This window comes from Entelurus aequoreus, linkage group LG17, assembly GCF_033978785.1.
Source record: "Entelurus aequoreus isolate RoL-2023_Sb linkage group LG17, RoL_Eaeq_v1.1, whole genome shotgun sequence".
Classification (NCBI taxonomy): domain Eukaryota; kingdom Metazoa; phylum Chordata; class Actinopteri; order Syngnathiformes; family Syngnathidae; genus Entelurus; species Entelurus aequoreus.
Window position 1 is genome coordinate 6,686,338 of NC_084747.1, and position 16,306 is coordinate 6,702,643.

Genomic DNA, 16,306 nt, shown 5'->3' on the forward strand with positions numbered 1-16,306 from the left:
TAGATTAATAAGCAATTTTTGCAGTTTGTCCCTCATAATGTGTATAAAATAATAGGTGTATAAATGACACAATATGTTAATGCATACGTCAGCAGACTAATTAGGAGTCTTTGTTTGTTTACTTATTACTAAAAGACAAGTTGTCTAGTATGTTCACTATTTTATTTGAGGACTTAATGACAATAATAAACATATGTTTCATGTACACTAAGATGTTTTGTTCAAATAAAGCTAATAATGCAATTTTTTGTGGTACCCTTTTTTTAGAAAAGTATCAAAATACATTTTGGTACCGGTACTGTTACGTAAGACGAAGGGGGAAGGAGACGGTACGACAGCAGGAGGTCTAGCTCAACGGGTTTTATTTGAGCTTGATGATTACGTCGGGAGTGTATGCTACTATGTGTGTGGATGCAGGGCTATGTGTAGAAGTTAACCAAATATAAGTTACCAGAGGTTATTGTAAGTGTGTGTTGGTTGTTGCAGCAAAGAAGTCCAGAGGGGCGAAGCAAAAGAGGTTCGTGATCCGAGCGAGGTCCGTGGGGGCAGGAGAGAGGCGTCCAGAAGTCCAGGTCCGAGTGCGGAGGTCGAGGAAGGCAGTCAGAGTCCAGGGGGAAGATCGGCAGGTGAGGCGCACGGCTCACTGCGGAGACACGGAGGTACTGTGGGAACAGGAGATGCCATTTTTAGGTTTTGTAGGGACTCCTGATGACGTTTTGAGACATCTCCTACAACTACAGCACCAGAATTGTGCTGCTGAAGCAAGTCCGTTTTTTTGAAATTTTTTACGACATTTTGCAAAATATTTTTTTCCCCGTGACGTATGCATTTTCTTCTAATTTCTTCCATTTTCGGGTTTTGTCGGGACTCCTGATGACGTTTTGAGACATCTCCTACAACTACAGCACCAGAATTGTGCTGCTGAAGCAAGTCCGTTTTTTGGAATTTTTACGACACCCTTACGACATTTTAGCAAAAAATGTTTTTCTTAAAAAATGCTATTTCTTACATTTTCTTACATTTACGAGTTTAGTCGGGACTCCTGATGACGTTTTGAGACATCTCCTACAACTACAGCACCAGAATTGTGCTGCTGAAGCAAGTCTGTTTTTTGAAATTTTTTTTGTAAATAAAAAGTTTTCCCAAAAAAAGCATTTTATGCCATTTTTAGGTTTTGTAGGGACTCCTGATGACGTTTTGAGACATCTCCTACAACTACAGCACCAGAATTGTACTGCTGAAGCAAGTCCGTTTTTTGGCATTTTTACGACAGGGTCCCCCCTTAAGACATTTTAGCAAAAAATGTTTTTCGTAAAATATGCATTTTTTTACATTTACGAGTTTAGTCGGGACTCCTGATGACGTTTTGAGACATCTCCTACAACTACAGCACCAGAATTGTGCTGCTGAAGCAAGTCCGTTTTTTGGCATTTTTACGACAGGGTCCCCCCTTACTACATTTTAGCAAAAAATGTTTTTCTTAAAAAATGCATTTTCTTACATTTACGGGTTTAGTCGGGACTCCTGATGACGTTTTGAGACATCTCCTACAACTACAGCACCAGAATTGTGCTGCTGAAGCAAGTCCGTTTTTTGGAATTTTTAAACGACATTTTGCAAAAAAATGTTTTTCCGTAAAATATGCATTTTCTTTCTAATTTCTTCCATTTTCGGGTTTTGTCGGGACTCCTGATGACATTTTGAGACATCTCCTACAACTACAGCACCAGAATTGTGCTGCTGAAGCAAGTCCGTTTTTTGGAATTAAAAAAAAAAAAAAAAAAAGTTTTCCCAAAAAAAGCATTTTATGCCATTTTTAGGTTTAGTCGGGACTCCTGATGACGTTTTGAGACATCTCCTACAACTACGGCACCAGAATTGAACTGCTGAAGCAAGTCCGTTTTTTGGCATTTTTACGACAGGGTCCCCCCTTACGACATTTTAGCAAAAAATGTTTTTCTTAAAAAATACATTTTCTTACATTTTCTTACATTTACGGGTTTAGTCGGGACTCCTGATGACGTTTTGAGACATCTCCTACAACTACAGCACCAGAATTGTGCTGCTGAAGCAAGTCCGTTTTTTTGAATTTTTTTAACGACATTTTGCAAAATATTTTTTTTCCGTAAAATATGCATTTTCTTCTAATTTCTTCCATTTTCGGGTTTAGTCGGGACTCCTGATGACGTTTTGAGACATCTCCTACAACTACAGCACCAGAATTGTGCCGCTGAAGCATGTCCGTTTTTTGGAATTTTTACGACAGGGTCCCCCCTTACGACATTTTAGCAAAAAATAGTTTTCTTAAAAAATGCATTTTCTTACATTTACGGGTTTAGTCGGGACTCCTGATGACGTTTTGAGACATCTCCTACAACTACAGCACCAGAATTGTGCTGCTGAAGCAAGTCCGTTTTTTGGAATTTTTACGACAGGGTCCCCCCTTACGACATTTTAGCAAAAAATGTTTTTCGTAAAAAATGCATTTTCTTACATTTACGGGTTTAGTCGGGACTCCTGATGACGTTTTGAGACATCTCCTACAACTACAGCACCAGAATTGTGCTGCTCAAACAAGTCAGTTTTTTGAAATTATTTTTGTAAAAAAAAAGTTTTCCCAAAAAAAGCATTTTATGCCATTTTTAGGTTTTGTAGGGACTCCTGATGACGTTTTGAGACATCTCCTACAACTACAGCACCAGAATTGTGCTGCTGAAGCAAGTCCGTTTTTTGGCATTTTTACGACAGGGTCCCTCCCCCCTTACGACATTTTAGCAAAAAATGTTTTTCTTAAAAAATGCATTTTCTTACATTTACGGGTTTAGTCGGGACTCCTGATGACGTTTTGAGACATCTCCTACAACTACAGCACCAGAATTGTGCTGCTGAAGCAAGTCCGTTTTTTTGAATTTTTTTTACGACATTTTGCAAAATATTTTTTTTCCGTAAAATATGCATTTTCTTCTAATTTCTTCCATTTTCGGGTTTAGTCGGGACTCCTGATGACGTTTTGAGACATCTCCTACAACTACGGCACCAGAATTGTGCTGCTGAAGCAAGTCCGTTTTTTGGAATTTTTACAACAGGGTCCCCCCTTACGACATTTTAGCAAAAAATGTTTTTCTTAAAAAATGCATTTTCTTACATTTTCTTACATTTACGGGTTTAGTCGGGACTCCTGATGACGTTTTGAGACATCTCCTACAACTAGAGCACCAGAATTGTGCTGCTGAACAAGTCCGTTTTTTGGAATTTTTACGACAGGGCCCCCTTACGACATTTTGCAAAATATTTTTTTTCCCGTGAAATATGCATTTTCTTCTAATTTCTTCCATTTTCGGGTTTTGTCGGGACTCCTGATGACGTTTTGAGACATCTCCTACAACTACAGCACCAGAATTGTGCTGCTGAAGCAAGTCCGTTTTTTAGAATTTTTACGACAGGGTCCCCCCTTACGACATTTTAGCAAAAAATGTTTTTCTTAAAAAATGCATTTTCTTACATTTACGGGTTTAGTCGGGACTCCTGATGACGTTTTGAGACATATCCTACAACTACAGCACCAGAATTGTGCTGCTGAAGCAAGTCCGTTTTTTGGAATTTTTACGACAGGGTCCCCCCTTACGACATTTTAGCAAAAAATGTTTTTCTTAAAAAATGCATTTTCTTACATTTACGGGTTAAGTCGGGACTCCTGATGACGTTTTGAGACATCTCCTACAACTACAGCACCAGAATTGTGCTGCTGAAGCAAGTCCGTTTTTTGGAATTTTTACGACAGGGCCCCCTTACGACATTTTGCAAAATATTTTTTTTCCCGTGAAATATGCATTTTCTTCTAATTTCTTCCATTTTCGGGTTTTGTCGGGACTCCTGATGACGTTTTGAGACATCTCCTACAACTACAGCACCAGAATTGTGCTGCTGAAGCAAGTCCGTTTTTTAGAATTTTTTTTACGACATTTTGCAAAATATTTTTTTTCCGTAAAATATGCATTATCTTCTAATTTCTTCCATTTTCGGGTTTAGTCGGGACTCCTGATGACATTTTGAGACATCTCCTACAACTACAGCACCAGAATTGTGCTGCTGAAGCAAGTCCGTTTTTTGGAATTTTTACGACAGGGTCCCCCCTTACGACATTTTAGCAAAAAATGTTTTTCTTAAAAAATTCATTTTCTTACATTTTCTTACATTTACGAGTTTAGTCGGGACTCCTGATGACGTTTTGAGACATCTCCTACAACTACAGCACCAGAATTGTGCTGCTGAAGCAAGTCCGTTTTTTTGAATTTTTTTTACGACATTTTGCAAAATATTTTTTTTCGGTAAAACATGCATTTTCTTCTAATTTCTTCCATTTTCGGGTTTAGTCGGGACTCCTGATGACGTTTTGAGACATCTCCTACAACTACAGCACCAGAATTGTGCTGCTGAAGCAAGTCCGTTTTTTGGAATTTTTACGACAGGGTCCCCCCTTACGACATTTTAGCAAAAAATGTTTTTCTTAAAAAATGCATTTTCTTACATTTACGGGTTTAGTCGGGACTCCTGATGACGTTTTGAGACATATCCTACAACTACAGCACCAGAATTGTGCTGCTGAAGCAAGTCCGTTTTTTGGAATTTTTACGACAGGGTCCCCCCTTACGACATTTTAGCAAAAAATGTTTTTCTTAAAAAATGCATTTTCTTACATTTTCTTACATTTACGGGTTTAGTCGGGACTCCTGATGACGTTTTGAGACATCTCCTACAACTACAGCACCAGAATTGTGCTGCTGAAGCAAGTCCGTTTTTTGGAATTTTTACGACAGGGTCCCCCCTTACGACATTTTAGCAAAAAATGTTTTTCTTAAAAAATGCATTTTCTTACATTTTCTTACATTTACGGGTTTAGTCGGGACTCCTGATGACGTTTTGAGACATCTCCTACAACTACAGCACCAGAATTGTGCTGCTGAAGCAAGTCCGTTTTTTGGAATTTTTACGACAGGGTCCCCCCTTACGACATTTTAGCAAAAAATGTTTTTCTTAAAAAATGCATTTTCTTACATTTTCTTACATTTACGGGTTTAGTCGGGACTCCTGATGACGTTTTGAGACATCTCCTACAACTACAGCACCAGAATTGTGCTGCTCAAACAAGTCCGTTTTTTGAATTTTTTTTTGTAAAAAAAAAGTTTTCCCAAAAAAAGCATTTTATGCCATTTTTAGGTTTTGTAGGGACTCCTGATGACGTTTTGAGACATCTCCTACAACTACAGCACCAGAATTGTGCTGCTGAAGCAAGTCCGTTTTTTTTTATTTTTACGACAGGGTCCCCCCTTAAGACATTTTAGCAAAAAATGTTTTTCGTAAAATATGCATTTTCTTACATTTACGAGTTTAGTCGGGACTCCTGATGACGTTTTGAGACATCTCCTACAACTACAGCACCAGAATTGTGCTGCTGAAGCAAGTCCGTTTTTTTGAAATTTTTTTACGACATTTTGCAAAATATTTTTTTTCCGTGAAATATGCATTTTCTTCTAATTTCTTCCATTTTCGGGTTTAGTCGGGACTCCTGATGACGTTTTGAGACATCTCCTACAACTACAGCACCAGAATTGTACCGCTGAAGCATGTCCGTTTTTTGGAATTTTTACGACAGGGTCCCCCCTTACGACATTTTAGCAAAAAATGTTTTTCTTAAAAAATGCATTTTCTTACATTTACGGGTTAAGTCGGGACTCCTGATGATGTTTTGAGACATCTCCTACAACTACAGCACCAGAATTGTGCTGCGGAAGCAAGTCTGTTTTTCGAATTTTTTTTAGTAAAAAAAAAGTTTTCCCATAAAAAGCATTTTATGCCGTTTTTAGGTTTTGTAGGGACTCCTGATGACGTTTTGAGACATCTCCTACAACTACAGCACCAGAATTGTGCTGCTGAAGCAAGTCCGTTTTTTGGAATTCTTACGACATTTTAGCAAAAATCTCCCGACTAAACCCGTAAATGTAAGAAAATGTAAGAAAATGCATTTTTTACGGAAAACATTTTTTGCTAAAATGTCGTAAGGGGGGACCCTGTCGTAAAAATTCCAAAAAACGGACTTGCTTCAGCAGCACAATTCTGGTGCTGTAGTTGTAGGAGATGTCTCAAAACGTCATCAGGAGTCCCGACTAAACCCGTAAATGTAAGAAAATGCATTTTTTAAGAAAAACATTTTTTGCTAAAATGTCGTAAGGGGGGAGGGACCCTGTCGTAAAAATGCCAAAAAACGGACTTGCTTCAGCAGCACAATTCTGGTGCTGTAGTTGTAGGAGATGTCTTAAAACGTCATCAGGAGTCCCTACAAAACCTAAAAATGGCATAAAATGCTTTTTTTGGGAAAACTTTTTTTTTACAAAAATAATTTCAAAAAACGGACTTGCTTCAGCAGCACAATTCTGGTGCTGTAGTTGTAGGAGATGTCTCAAAACGTCATCAGGAGTCCCGACTAAACCCGTAAATGTAAGAAAATGCATTTTTTACGAAAAACATTTTTTGCTAAAATGTCGTAAGGGGGGACCCTGTCGTAAAAATGCCAAAAAACGGACTTGCTTCAGCAGCACAATTCTGGTGCTGTAGTTGTAGGAGATGTCTCAAAACGTCATCAGGAGTCCCGACTAAACCCGTAAATGTAAGAAAATGCATTTTTTAAGAAAAACATTTTTTGCTAAAATGTCGTAAAAATTCCAAAAAACGGACTTGCTTCAGCAGCACAATTCTGGTGCTGTAGTTGTAGGAGATGTCTCAAAACGTCATCAGGAGTCCCGTCTAAACCCGTAAATGTAAGAAAATGTAAGAAAATGAATTTTTTCAGAAAAACATTTTTTGCTAAAATGTCGTAAGGGGGGACCCTGTCGTAAAAATTCCAAAAAACGGACTTGCTTCAGCAGCACAATTCTGGTGCTGCAGTTGTAGGAGATGTCTCAAAACGTCATCAGGAGTCCCGACTAAACCCGTAAATGTAAGAAAATGCATTTTTTAAGAAAAAATTTTTTTGCTAAAATGTCGTAAGGGGGGACCCTGTCGTAAAAATTCCAAAAAACGGACTTGCTTCAGCAGCACAATTCTGGTGCTGTAGTTGTAGGAGATGTCTCAAAACGTCATCAGGAGTCCCGACTAAACCCGAAAATGGAAGAAATTAGAAGAAAATGCATATTTTACGGAAAAAAAATATTTAGCAAAATGTCGTAAAAAGAATTCAAAAAAACGTACTTGCTTCAGCAGCACAATTCTGGTGCTGTAGTTGTAGGAGATTTCTCAAAAAGTCATCAGGAGTCCCGACTAAACCCGTAAATGTAAGAAAATGCATTTTTTAAGAAAAACATTTTTTGCTAAAATGTCGTAAGGGGGGACCCTGTCGTAAAAATGCCAAAAAACGGACTTGCTTCAGCAGCACAATTCTGGTGCTGTAGTTGTAGGAGATGTCTTAAAACGTCATCAGGAGTCCCTACAAAACCTAAAAATGGCATAAAATGCTTTTTTTGGGAAAACTTTTTTTTTACAAAAATAATTTCAAAAAACGGACTTGTTTGAGCAGCACAATTCTGGTGCTGTAGTTGTAGGAGATGTCTCAAAACGTCATCAGGAGTCCCGACTAAACCCGTAAATGTAAGAAAATGCATTTTTTACGAAAAACATTTTTTGCTAAAATGTCGTAAGGGGGGACCCTGTCGTAAAAATGCCAAAAAACGGACTTGCTTCAGCAGCACAATTCTGGTGCTGTAGTTGTAGGAGATGTCTCAAAACGTCATCAGGAGTCCCGACTAAACCCGTAAATGTAAGAAAATGCATTTTTTAAGAAAAACATTTTTTGCTAAAATGTCGTAAAAATTCCAAAAAACGGACTTGCTTCAGCAGCACAATTCTGGTGCTGTAGTTGTAGGAGATGTCTCAAAACGTCATCAGGAGTCCCGTCTAAACCCGTAAATGTAAGAAAATGTAAGAAAATGAATTTTTTCAGAAAAACATTTTTTGCTAAAATGTCGTAAGGGGGGACCCTGTCGTAAAAATTCCAAAAAACGGACTTGCTTCAGCAGCACAATTCTGGTGCTGCAGTTGTAGGAGATGTCTCAAAACGTCATCAGGAGTCCCGACTAAACCCGTAAATGTAAGAAAATGTAAGAAAATGCATTTTTTAAGAAAAAATTTTTTTGCTAAAATGTCGTAAGGGGGGACCCTGTCGTAAAAATTCCAAAAAACGGACTTGCTTCAGCAGCACAATTCTGGTGCTGTAGTTGTAGGAGATGTCTCAAAACGTCATCAGGAGTCCCGACTAAACCCGAAAATGGAAGAAATTAGAAGAAAATGCATATTTTACGGAAAAAAAATATTTAGCAAAATGTCGTAAAAAGAATTCAAAAAAACGTACTTGCTTCAGCAGCACAATTCTGGTGCTGTAGTTGTAGGAGATGTCTCAAAACGTCATCAGGAGTCCCGACTAAACCCGAAAATGTAAGAAAATGTAAGAAAATGTATTTTTTAAGAAAAACATTTTTTGCTAAAATGTCGTAAGGGGGGACCCTGTCGTAAAAATTCCAAAAAACGGACTTGCTTCAGCAGCACAATTCTGGTGCTGTAGTTGTAGGAGATGTCTCAAAATGTCATCAGGAGTCCCGACTAAACCCGAAAATGGAAGAAATTAGAAGATAATGCATATTTTACGGAAAAAAAATATTTTGCAAAATGTCGTAAAAAAAATTCTAAAAAACGGACTTCCTTCAGCAGCACAATTCTGGTGCTGTAGTTGTAGGAGATGTCTCAAAACGTCATCAGGAGTCCCGACAAAACCCGAAAATGGAAGAAATTAGAAGAAAATGCATATTTCACGGGAAAAAAAATATTTTGCAAAATGTCGTAAGGGGGGACCCTGTCGTAAAAATTCCAAAAAACGGACTTGCTTCAGCAGCACAATTCTGGTGCTGTAGTTGTAGGAGATGTCTCAAAACGTCATCAGGAGTCCCGACTAAACCCGTAAATGTAAGAAAATGTAAGAAAATGCATTTTTTAAGAAAAACATTTTTTGCTAAAATGTCGTAAGGGGGGACCCTGTTGTAAAAATTCCAAAAAACGGACTTGCTTCAGCAGCACAATTCTGGTGCCGTAGTTGTAGGAGATGTCTCAAAACGTCGTCAGGAGTCCCTACAAAACCTAAAAATGGCATAAAATGCTTTTTTTGGGAAAACTTTTTATTTACAAAAAAAAATTCAAAAAACGGACTTGCTTCAGCAGCACAATTCTGGTGCTGTAGTTGTAGGAGATGTCTCAAAACGTCATCAGGAGTCCCGACTAAACCCGAAAATGGAAGAAATTAGAAGAAAATGCATATTTTACGGAAAAAAAATATTTTGCAAAATGTCGTAAAAAAAATTCAAAAAAACGGACTTGCTTCAGCAGCACAATTCTGGTGCTGTAGTTGTAGGAGATGTCTCAAAACGTCATCAGGAGTCCCGACTAAACCCGTAAATGTAAGAAAATGTAAGAAAATGCATTTTTTAAGAAAAACATTTTTTGCTAAAATGTCGTAAAAATGCCAAAAAATGGACTTGCTTCAACAGTACAATTCTGGTGCTGTAGTTGTAGGAGATGTCTCAAAACGTCATCAGAAGTCCCTACAAAACCTAAAAATGGCATAAAATGCTTTTTTTGGGAAAACTTTTTTTTTACAAAAAAATTTTAAAAAAACAGACTTGCTTCAGCAGCACAATTCTGGTGCTGTAGTTGTAGGAGATGTCTCAAAACGTCATCAGGAGTCCCGACTAAACCCGTAAATGTAAGAAAATGTAAGAAAATGCATTTTTTACGAAAAACATTTTTTGCTAAAATGTCGTAAGGGGGGACCCTGTCGTAAAAATTCCAAAAAACGGACTTGCTTCAGCAGCACAATTCTGGTGCTGTAGTTGTAGGAGATGTCTCAAAACGTCATCAGGAGTCCCGACTAAACCCGAAAATGGAAGAAATTAGAAGAAAATGCATATTTTACGGGAAAAAAATATTTTGCAAAATGTGGTAAAAAAAATTCAAAAAAACTGACTTGCTTCAGCAGCACAATTCTGGTGCTGTAGTTGTAGGAGATGTCTCAAAACGTCATCAGGAGTCCCGACTAAACCCGTAAATGTAAGAAAATGTAAGAAAATGCATTTTTTAAGAAAAACATTTTTTGCTAAAATGTCGTAAAAATGCCAAAAAATGGACTTGCTTCAACAGTACAATTCTGGTGCTGTAGTTGTAGGAGATGTCCCAAAACGTCATCAGAAGTCCCTACAAAACCTAAAAATGGCATAAAATGATTTTTTTGGGAAAACTTTTTTTTTTACAAAAAAAATTTAAAAAAACAGACTTGCTTCAGCAGCACAATTCTGGTGCTGTAGTTGTAGGAGATGTCTCAAAACGTCATCAGGAGTCCCGACTAAACCCGTAAATGTAAGAAAATGTAAGAAAATGCATTTTTTACGAAAAACATTTTTTGCTAAAATGTCGTAAGGGGGGACCCTGTCGTAAAAATTCCAAAAAACGGACTTGCTTCAGCAGCACAATTCTGGTGCTGTAGTTGTAGGAGATGTCTCAAAACGTCATCAGGAGTCCCGACTAAACCCGAAAATGGAAGAAATTAGAAGAAAATGCATATTTTACGGGAAAAAAATATTTTGCAAAATGTCGTAAAAAAAATTCCAAAAAACGGACTTGCTTCAGCAGCACAATTCTGGTGCTGTAGTTGTAGGAGATGTCTCAAAACGTCATCAGGAGTCCCGACTAAACCCGTAAATGTAAGAAAATGTAAGAAAATGCATTTTTTAAGAAAAACATTTTTTGCTAAAATGTCGTAAAAATGCCAAAAAATGGACTTGCTTCAACAGTACAATTCTGGTGCTGTAGTTGTAGGAGATGTCTCAAAACGTCATCAGAAGTCCCTACAAAACCTAAAAATGGCATAAAATGATTTTTTTGGGAAAACTTTTTCTTTACAAAAAAAAATTAAAAAAACAGACTTGCTTCAGCAGCACAATTCTGGTGCTGTAGTTGTAGGAGATGTCTCAAAACGTCATCAGAAGTCCCTACAAAACCTAAAAATGGCATAAAATGATTTTTTTGGGAAAACTTTTTCTTTACAAAAAAAAATTAAAAAAATAGACTTGCTTCAGCAGCACAATTCTGGTGCTGTAGTTGTAGGAGATGTCTCAAAACGTCATCAGGAGTCCCGACTAAACCCGTAAATGTAAGAAAATGTAAGAAAATGCATTTTTTACGAAAAACATTTTTTGCTAAAATGTCGTAAGGGGGGACCCTGTCGTAAAAATTCAAAAAAACGGACTTGCTTCAGCAGCACAATTCTGGTGCTGTAGTTGTAGGAGATGTCTCAAAACGTCATCAGGAGTCCCGACTAAACCCGAAAATGGAAGAAATTAGAAGAAAATGCATATTTTACGGGAAAAAAATATTTTGCAAAATGTCGTAAAAAAAATTCCAAAAAACGGACTTGCTTCAGCAGCACAATTCTGGTGCTGTAGTTGTAGGAGATGTCTCAAAACGTCATCAGGAGTCCCGACTAAACCCGTAAATGTAAGAAAATGTAAGAAAATGCATTTTTTAAGAAAAACATTTTTTGCTAAAATGTCGTAAAAATGCCAAAAAATGGACTTGCTTCAACAGTACAATTCTGGTGCTGTAGTTGTAGGAGATGTCTCAAAACGTCATCAGAAGTCCCTACAAAACCTAAAAATGGCATAAAATGATTTTTTTGGGAAAACTTTTTCTTTACAAAAAAAAATTAAAAAAACAGACTTGCTTCAGCAGCACAATTCTGGTGCTGTAGTTGTAGGAGATGTCTCAAAACGTCATCAGGAGTCCCGACTAAACCCGTAAATGTAAGAAAATGTAAGAAAATGCATTTTTTACGAAAAACATTTTTTGCTAAAATGTCGTAAGGGGGGACCCTGTCGTAAAAATTCAAAAAAACGGACTTGCTTCAGCAGCACAATTCTGGTGCTGTAGTTGTAGGAGATGTGTCAAAACGTCATCAGGAGTCCCGACTAAACCCGTAAATGTAAGAAAATGTAAGAAAATGCATTTTTTAAGAAAATGTCGTAAGGGGGTCTTAGGACCCTGGAAGGAGGGTATGTCGTAGAATTTCTGACCTTTTGACCTATATTTCTTGTCTATTAAGAATGTCTGCTCATTTTAATTTCTCTTCTATTTTGTGCCATTGAATGGACCAGTTGTGGGACAAAGGTGAATATGGAGTTATGCCAACCTGTCTACGGAATGTTTAGATATTCCAAATATGACTAAGAGATACGAGGTTGTTTTGGAACAGACAAACCAAAACAAAACAATCATGACGCACGAGATAAAAACAGTGACGCACAATTCTTTATTAAACCTTTGGGTAGAATTTTATTAAACAAAACCAGTTTTTTTTTTCAGTAATATAAAAATGTATCGCAGCTGGGTTTTTTTTTGTTTATGGAGGAAGGTAGTTAATCATAGAACTGGCACCCAATGTTATTAAAATATCGAGAATTGTTTTGGAATCAAGAATAAATTCTGAATCAAATCTTTACTCACAAGAATCGAATCGTGCCCAAAGATTCATTGCCCGAGTAGACAGTAATGGATCATGTACTGGAGAAGGGAGCAGGTAAAACAAGAGCAGAATTCCTCAGGTGAAAATTATAGCTGAAAGAGAGAAGATGTAAAACAGTTACAAAAATAGACATGAGAGTAAGGGAAATTAAAACATTTAAAAAAAGAGAGAATAAGGACAAGTTCGTCAAGTTTTCTTCCCACACTGACTTCCTTATCTATGTATTCCCCCTGCTAGTATTGTTACCACGTGACCTAGAGCAGTGTTTTTCAACCACTGTGCTGCGGCACACTAGTATACCGTGAGATACAGTCTGGTTTGCCGTAGGAGATTATGTAATTTCCCCTAATTGGGTTAAAAATATGCCATTGTTGTCTGTACTGTCTAGAGCTCGGCAGATTAACCGTGTAATACTCTTCCATATCAGTAGGTGGCAGCCGGCAGCTAATTGCTCTGTAGATGTCAGAAACATGGTTTGTTGAGATCACAATATGCAGACGACAGTGGGAGGGAGCGTGCAGGTAAAAAGGTATCTAATGCTTAAGCCAAAAATAAACAAAAGCCAAGTGACAGGCATTAAATCTTAGGGATGGCTATGCAAAACTAAACTAAAACTGAAGTGGCTGCAAAGTAAACAAAAACAGAATGCTGGATGACAGCAAAGACTTACAGCGTGTGGAGCAGCGGACGGCGTCCACAAAGTACATCCGTACATGACATGACAATCAACAACAAAATAGGAGCGCAAGACAAGAACTAAAACACTACACACAGGAAAACAGCAAAAAAGTCCAAATAAGTCAGGATGTGATGTGACAGGTGGTGACAGTACACCTACACTGCAAAAAGTCAGTGTTCAAAAACAAGAAAAAAAAAAAAAAAATTAGGGGTATTTTATTTAAACTAAGCAAAATTATCTGCCAATAGAACAAGAAAATTTGGCTTGTCAAGACTTTCCAAAACAAGTGAAATTAGCTAACCTCAATGAACCCAAAATACCTTAAAATAAGTATATTCTCACTAATAACAAGTGCATGTTTCTCGGTATAAAAAAAGAGACCTTTTTGCTCAATATGTTGAAAAATATTCTTAAATTAAGTAAGTGCTAGTGCCATTGTCTTGACATAATGATATGAATACATCATGATTTTTTTTTTCATACTTGAAGTAAGAAATTATTACTTTAAAAAAGTAGTTTTATACTTGTGAGTGTTAATGACACAGCTTTGCAACAGTTGATATTCTGGTTTCAAGCATGTTTTACTCAATATAGGTCATAAAATCTCAACAACAAGCTGTAATATCTTACTGAGATCATTTCGGACCATAACCCTTAAAACAAGTAAAACACTAACATAAAATCTGCTTAGTGAGAAGAATTATCTTATCAAACAGAAAATAAACAAATATCACCCTTATTTGAGATATTTTATCTTACTTAGATTTCAGTTTTTGCAGTGTACTTTGAGACAAGCGCTAAAGTGATGCTATAGTTATGCTTTGAATTTTTCTTTCTTTCTTTCTTTAGTTTATTTCGAACATGAACACACTTACATCATAATACATCACACAATTTCATATCATTTCATTTTACATCATGCCCGAAAAGGAGTAGGAAGAAGCAAAGCTTATTTAATCCTACCCCTTTCCCCTTCAAGCGTTTACAATTATATAGAATCATTTACTGACCTTTTTATATAATAAAATAACATCTATGAATTAGTATACACAACAGTTTTGTAATATGTAATTAATTAATTCAGTCATTATTAACATACCGAGATGAAGAATATCTTATTTTCAATAAGGTTGGAAGTATTTCTCATAATTCTTCTTCTCTGTACTTTGTAAGCACTATTATTTTGAACAACCTCTTAAACTGGATCATATCAGTACAATTTTTAACTTCTTTACTTAATCCATTCCATAATTTAATTCCACATACTGATATGCTAAAAGTTCTAAGTGTTGTACGTGCATACAAATGTTTTAAATTATTTTTTTCCTTTAAGGTTATATTTGTCCTCTTTAGTTGAGAAGAATTGTTGTACATTCTTTGGTAGCAGGTTATAGTTTGCTTTGTACATAATTTTAGCTGTTTGCAATTTTACCAAATCACCGAACTTTAATATTTTTGACTTAATAAATAAAGGGTTTGTATGTTCTCTATATCCGACATTATGTATTATTATAACTGATCTTTTTTGTAACATGGTTAGCGAATGTAGCGCACATTTGTAGTTATTTCCCCAAATTTCTGCACAATAACTCAGATATGGTAACACTAGTGAGCAGTAGAGAATATGAAGTGATTTTTGGCCCAGGACGTATTTTGTTTTATTCATTATTGAAATGTTTTTTGCAACCTTATGTTGTATGTTTTGTATATGAGCTTTCCAGTTCATTTGATCATCTATTAATACTCCGTCTATTTGTATTTGGGTATGATGCTCTTTTTTACTATTACCAAATAGCATTATTTTAGTTTTACTGAGATTCAAAGATAGTCTGTTTTTGTCAAACCATCTTTTTAATTTGTTAATTTCTTCTGTTATTATTTGTATTATCTTTTGTGTGTTCTCTCATGAACAGAAAGCAGTTGTGTCGTCTGCAAATAAAACTAACTTTAAGTCCTTTGTATAACTTTACAAATGTTGTTTGTATAAAGATTAAACAATCTCGGTCCCAGTATTGATCCCTGGGGTACACCACAGGATATATCTAGCTGTGTTGACATATTTTCACCCGTCTTCACATATTGCTTCCTGTTATATCCAACAATTGCGAGAACGACTTTTTTTACTGTCAATATTGGCTGCTGAGTTTCATTTTTTAATGTTTTCTGCTGGTGGTGTGCCTCGAGATTTTTTTCAATGAAAAAAATGTGCCTTGGCTCAGAAAAGGTTGAAAAACACCGGCCTAGAGACCGCCACTCCTCCCAGATGGGCAAACGTTCAACATGGCGACTATTTATTTACACATTCAACATGGCTACCGTTTACTTAGGTGAGTGAATGTGAAAGGTTTAATGGTGAATTTACAAGTCGGATAACGTCACAAAAGAGCTAAGTGGAATGGAATGGATCCATAAACTCACTTTTCAAGCTATCTGGTCAAACACTTCTAGTATGGCGGTACATTACTTCTTTACATCGAGATGGGTCCACAAATTCAAATACATAATATGTATGTTTAAAATACACTTTTAAAACCCTGAATAGACTAATATGTATAAATGTATTCATACCTGGGTCTTATAAGGAACAGCGTTCTTATCCATCTTGGTTTCATAGTTGCCTCAATATGGCGCCCTATTTTTACTAAGGGGATTCTGACCAATAAGAGAGACTATGGCTAGAAGATCTTCTATATGATTGGTCAAAAGCTCCTCACGTGACTACCCGGCGCCATTTTGATGCCGCCTTTGAAGGCTCTGCATCTTGTGCCAAAATGCTCCACCTGTAGAACATTGTGGGTAATACAGTTTTTAAACACTTACAAATAACACTAAAAAATACATTTAAAGTCACAGCATACTTGCCAAACTTGAGACCTCCAAATTGGGGAGATTTTGGGGGGTGGGGTGGGGGTGGGGTTGGGTTTAAGGGGAGAGGAGTATATTTATAGCTAGAATTCACTGAAATTCAAGTATTTCTTATATATATATATATATATATATATATATATATATAT

At 36.6% G+C, this 16,306-nt stretch overlaps 1 long non-coding RNA gene across 1 annotated transcript; it reads right to left on the reverse strand.

The window, feature by feature from the left end:
• Positions 1-215: 215 nt before the first annotated feature.
• On the reverse strand, positions 216-16,188 carry LOC133631854 (uncharacterized). The gene is made up of 3 exons (XR_009821629.1): positions 15,861-16,188; positions 12,595-12,705; positions 216-662 (listed from the first exon to the last, which is right to left on the reverse strand). It is a non-coding gene; the product is annotated as an uncharacterized LOC133631854 (long non-coding RNA).
• Between the last annotated feature and the right edge of the window lie 118 nt (positions 16,189-16,306).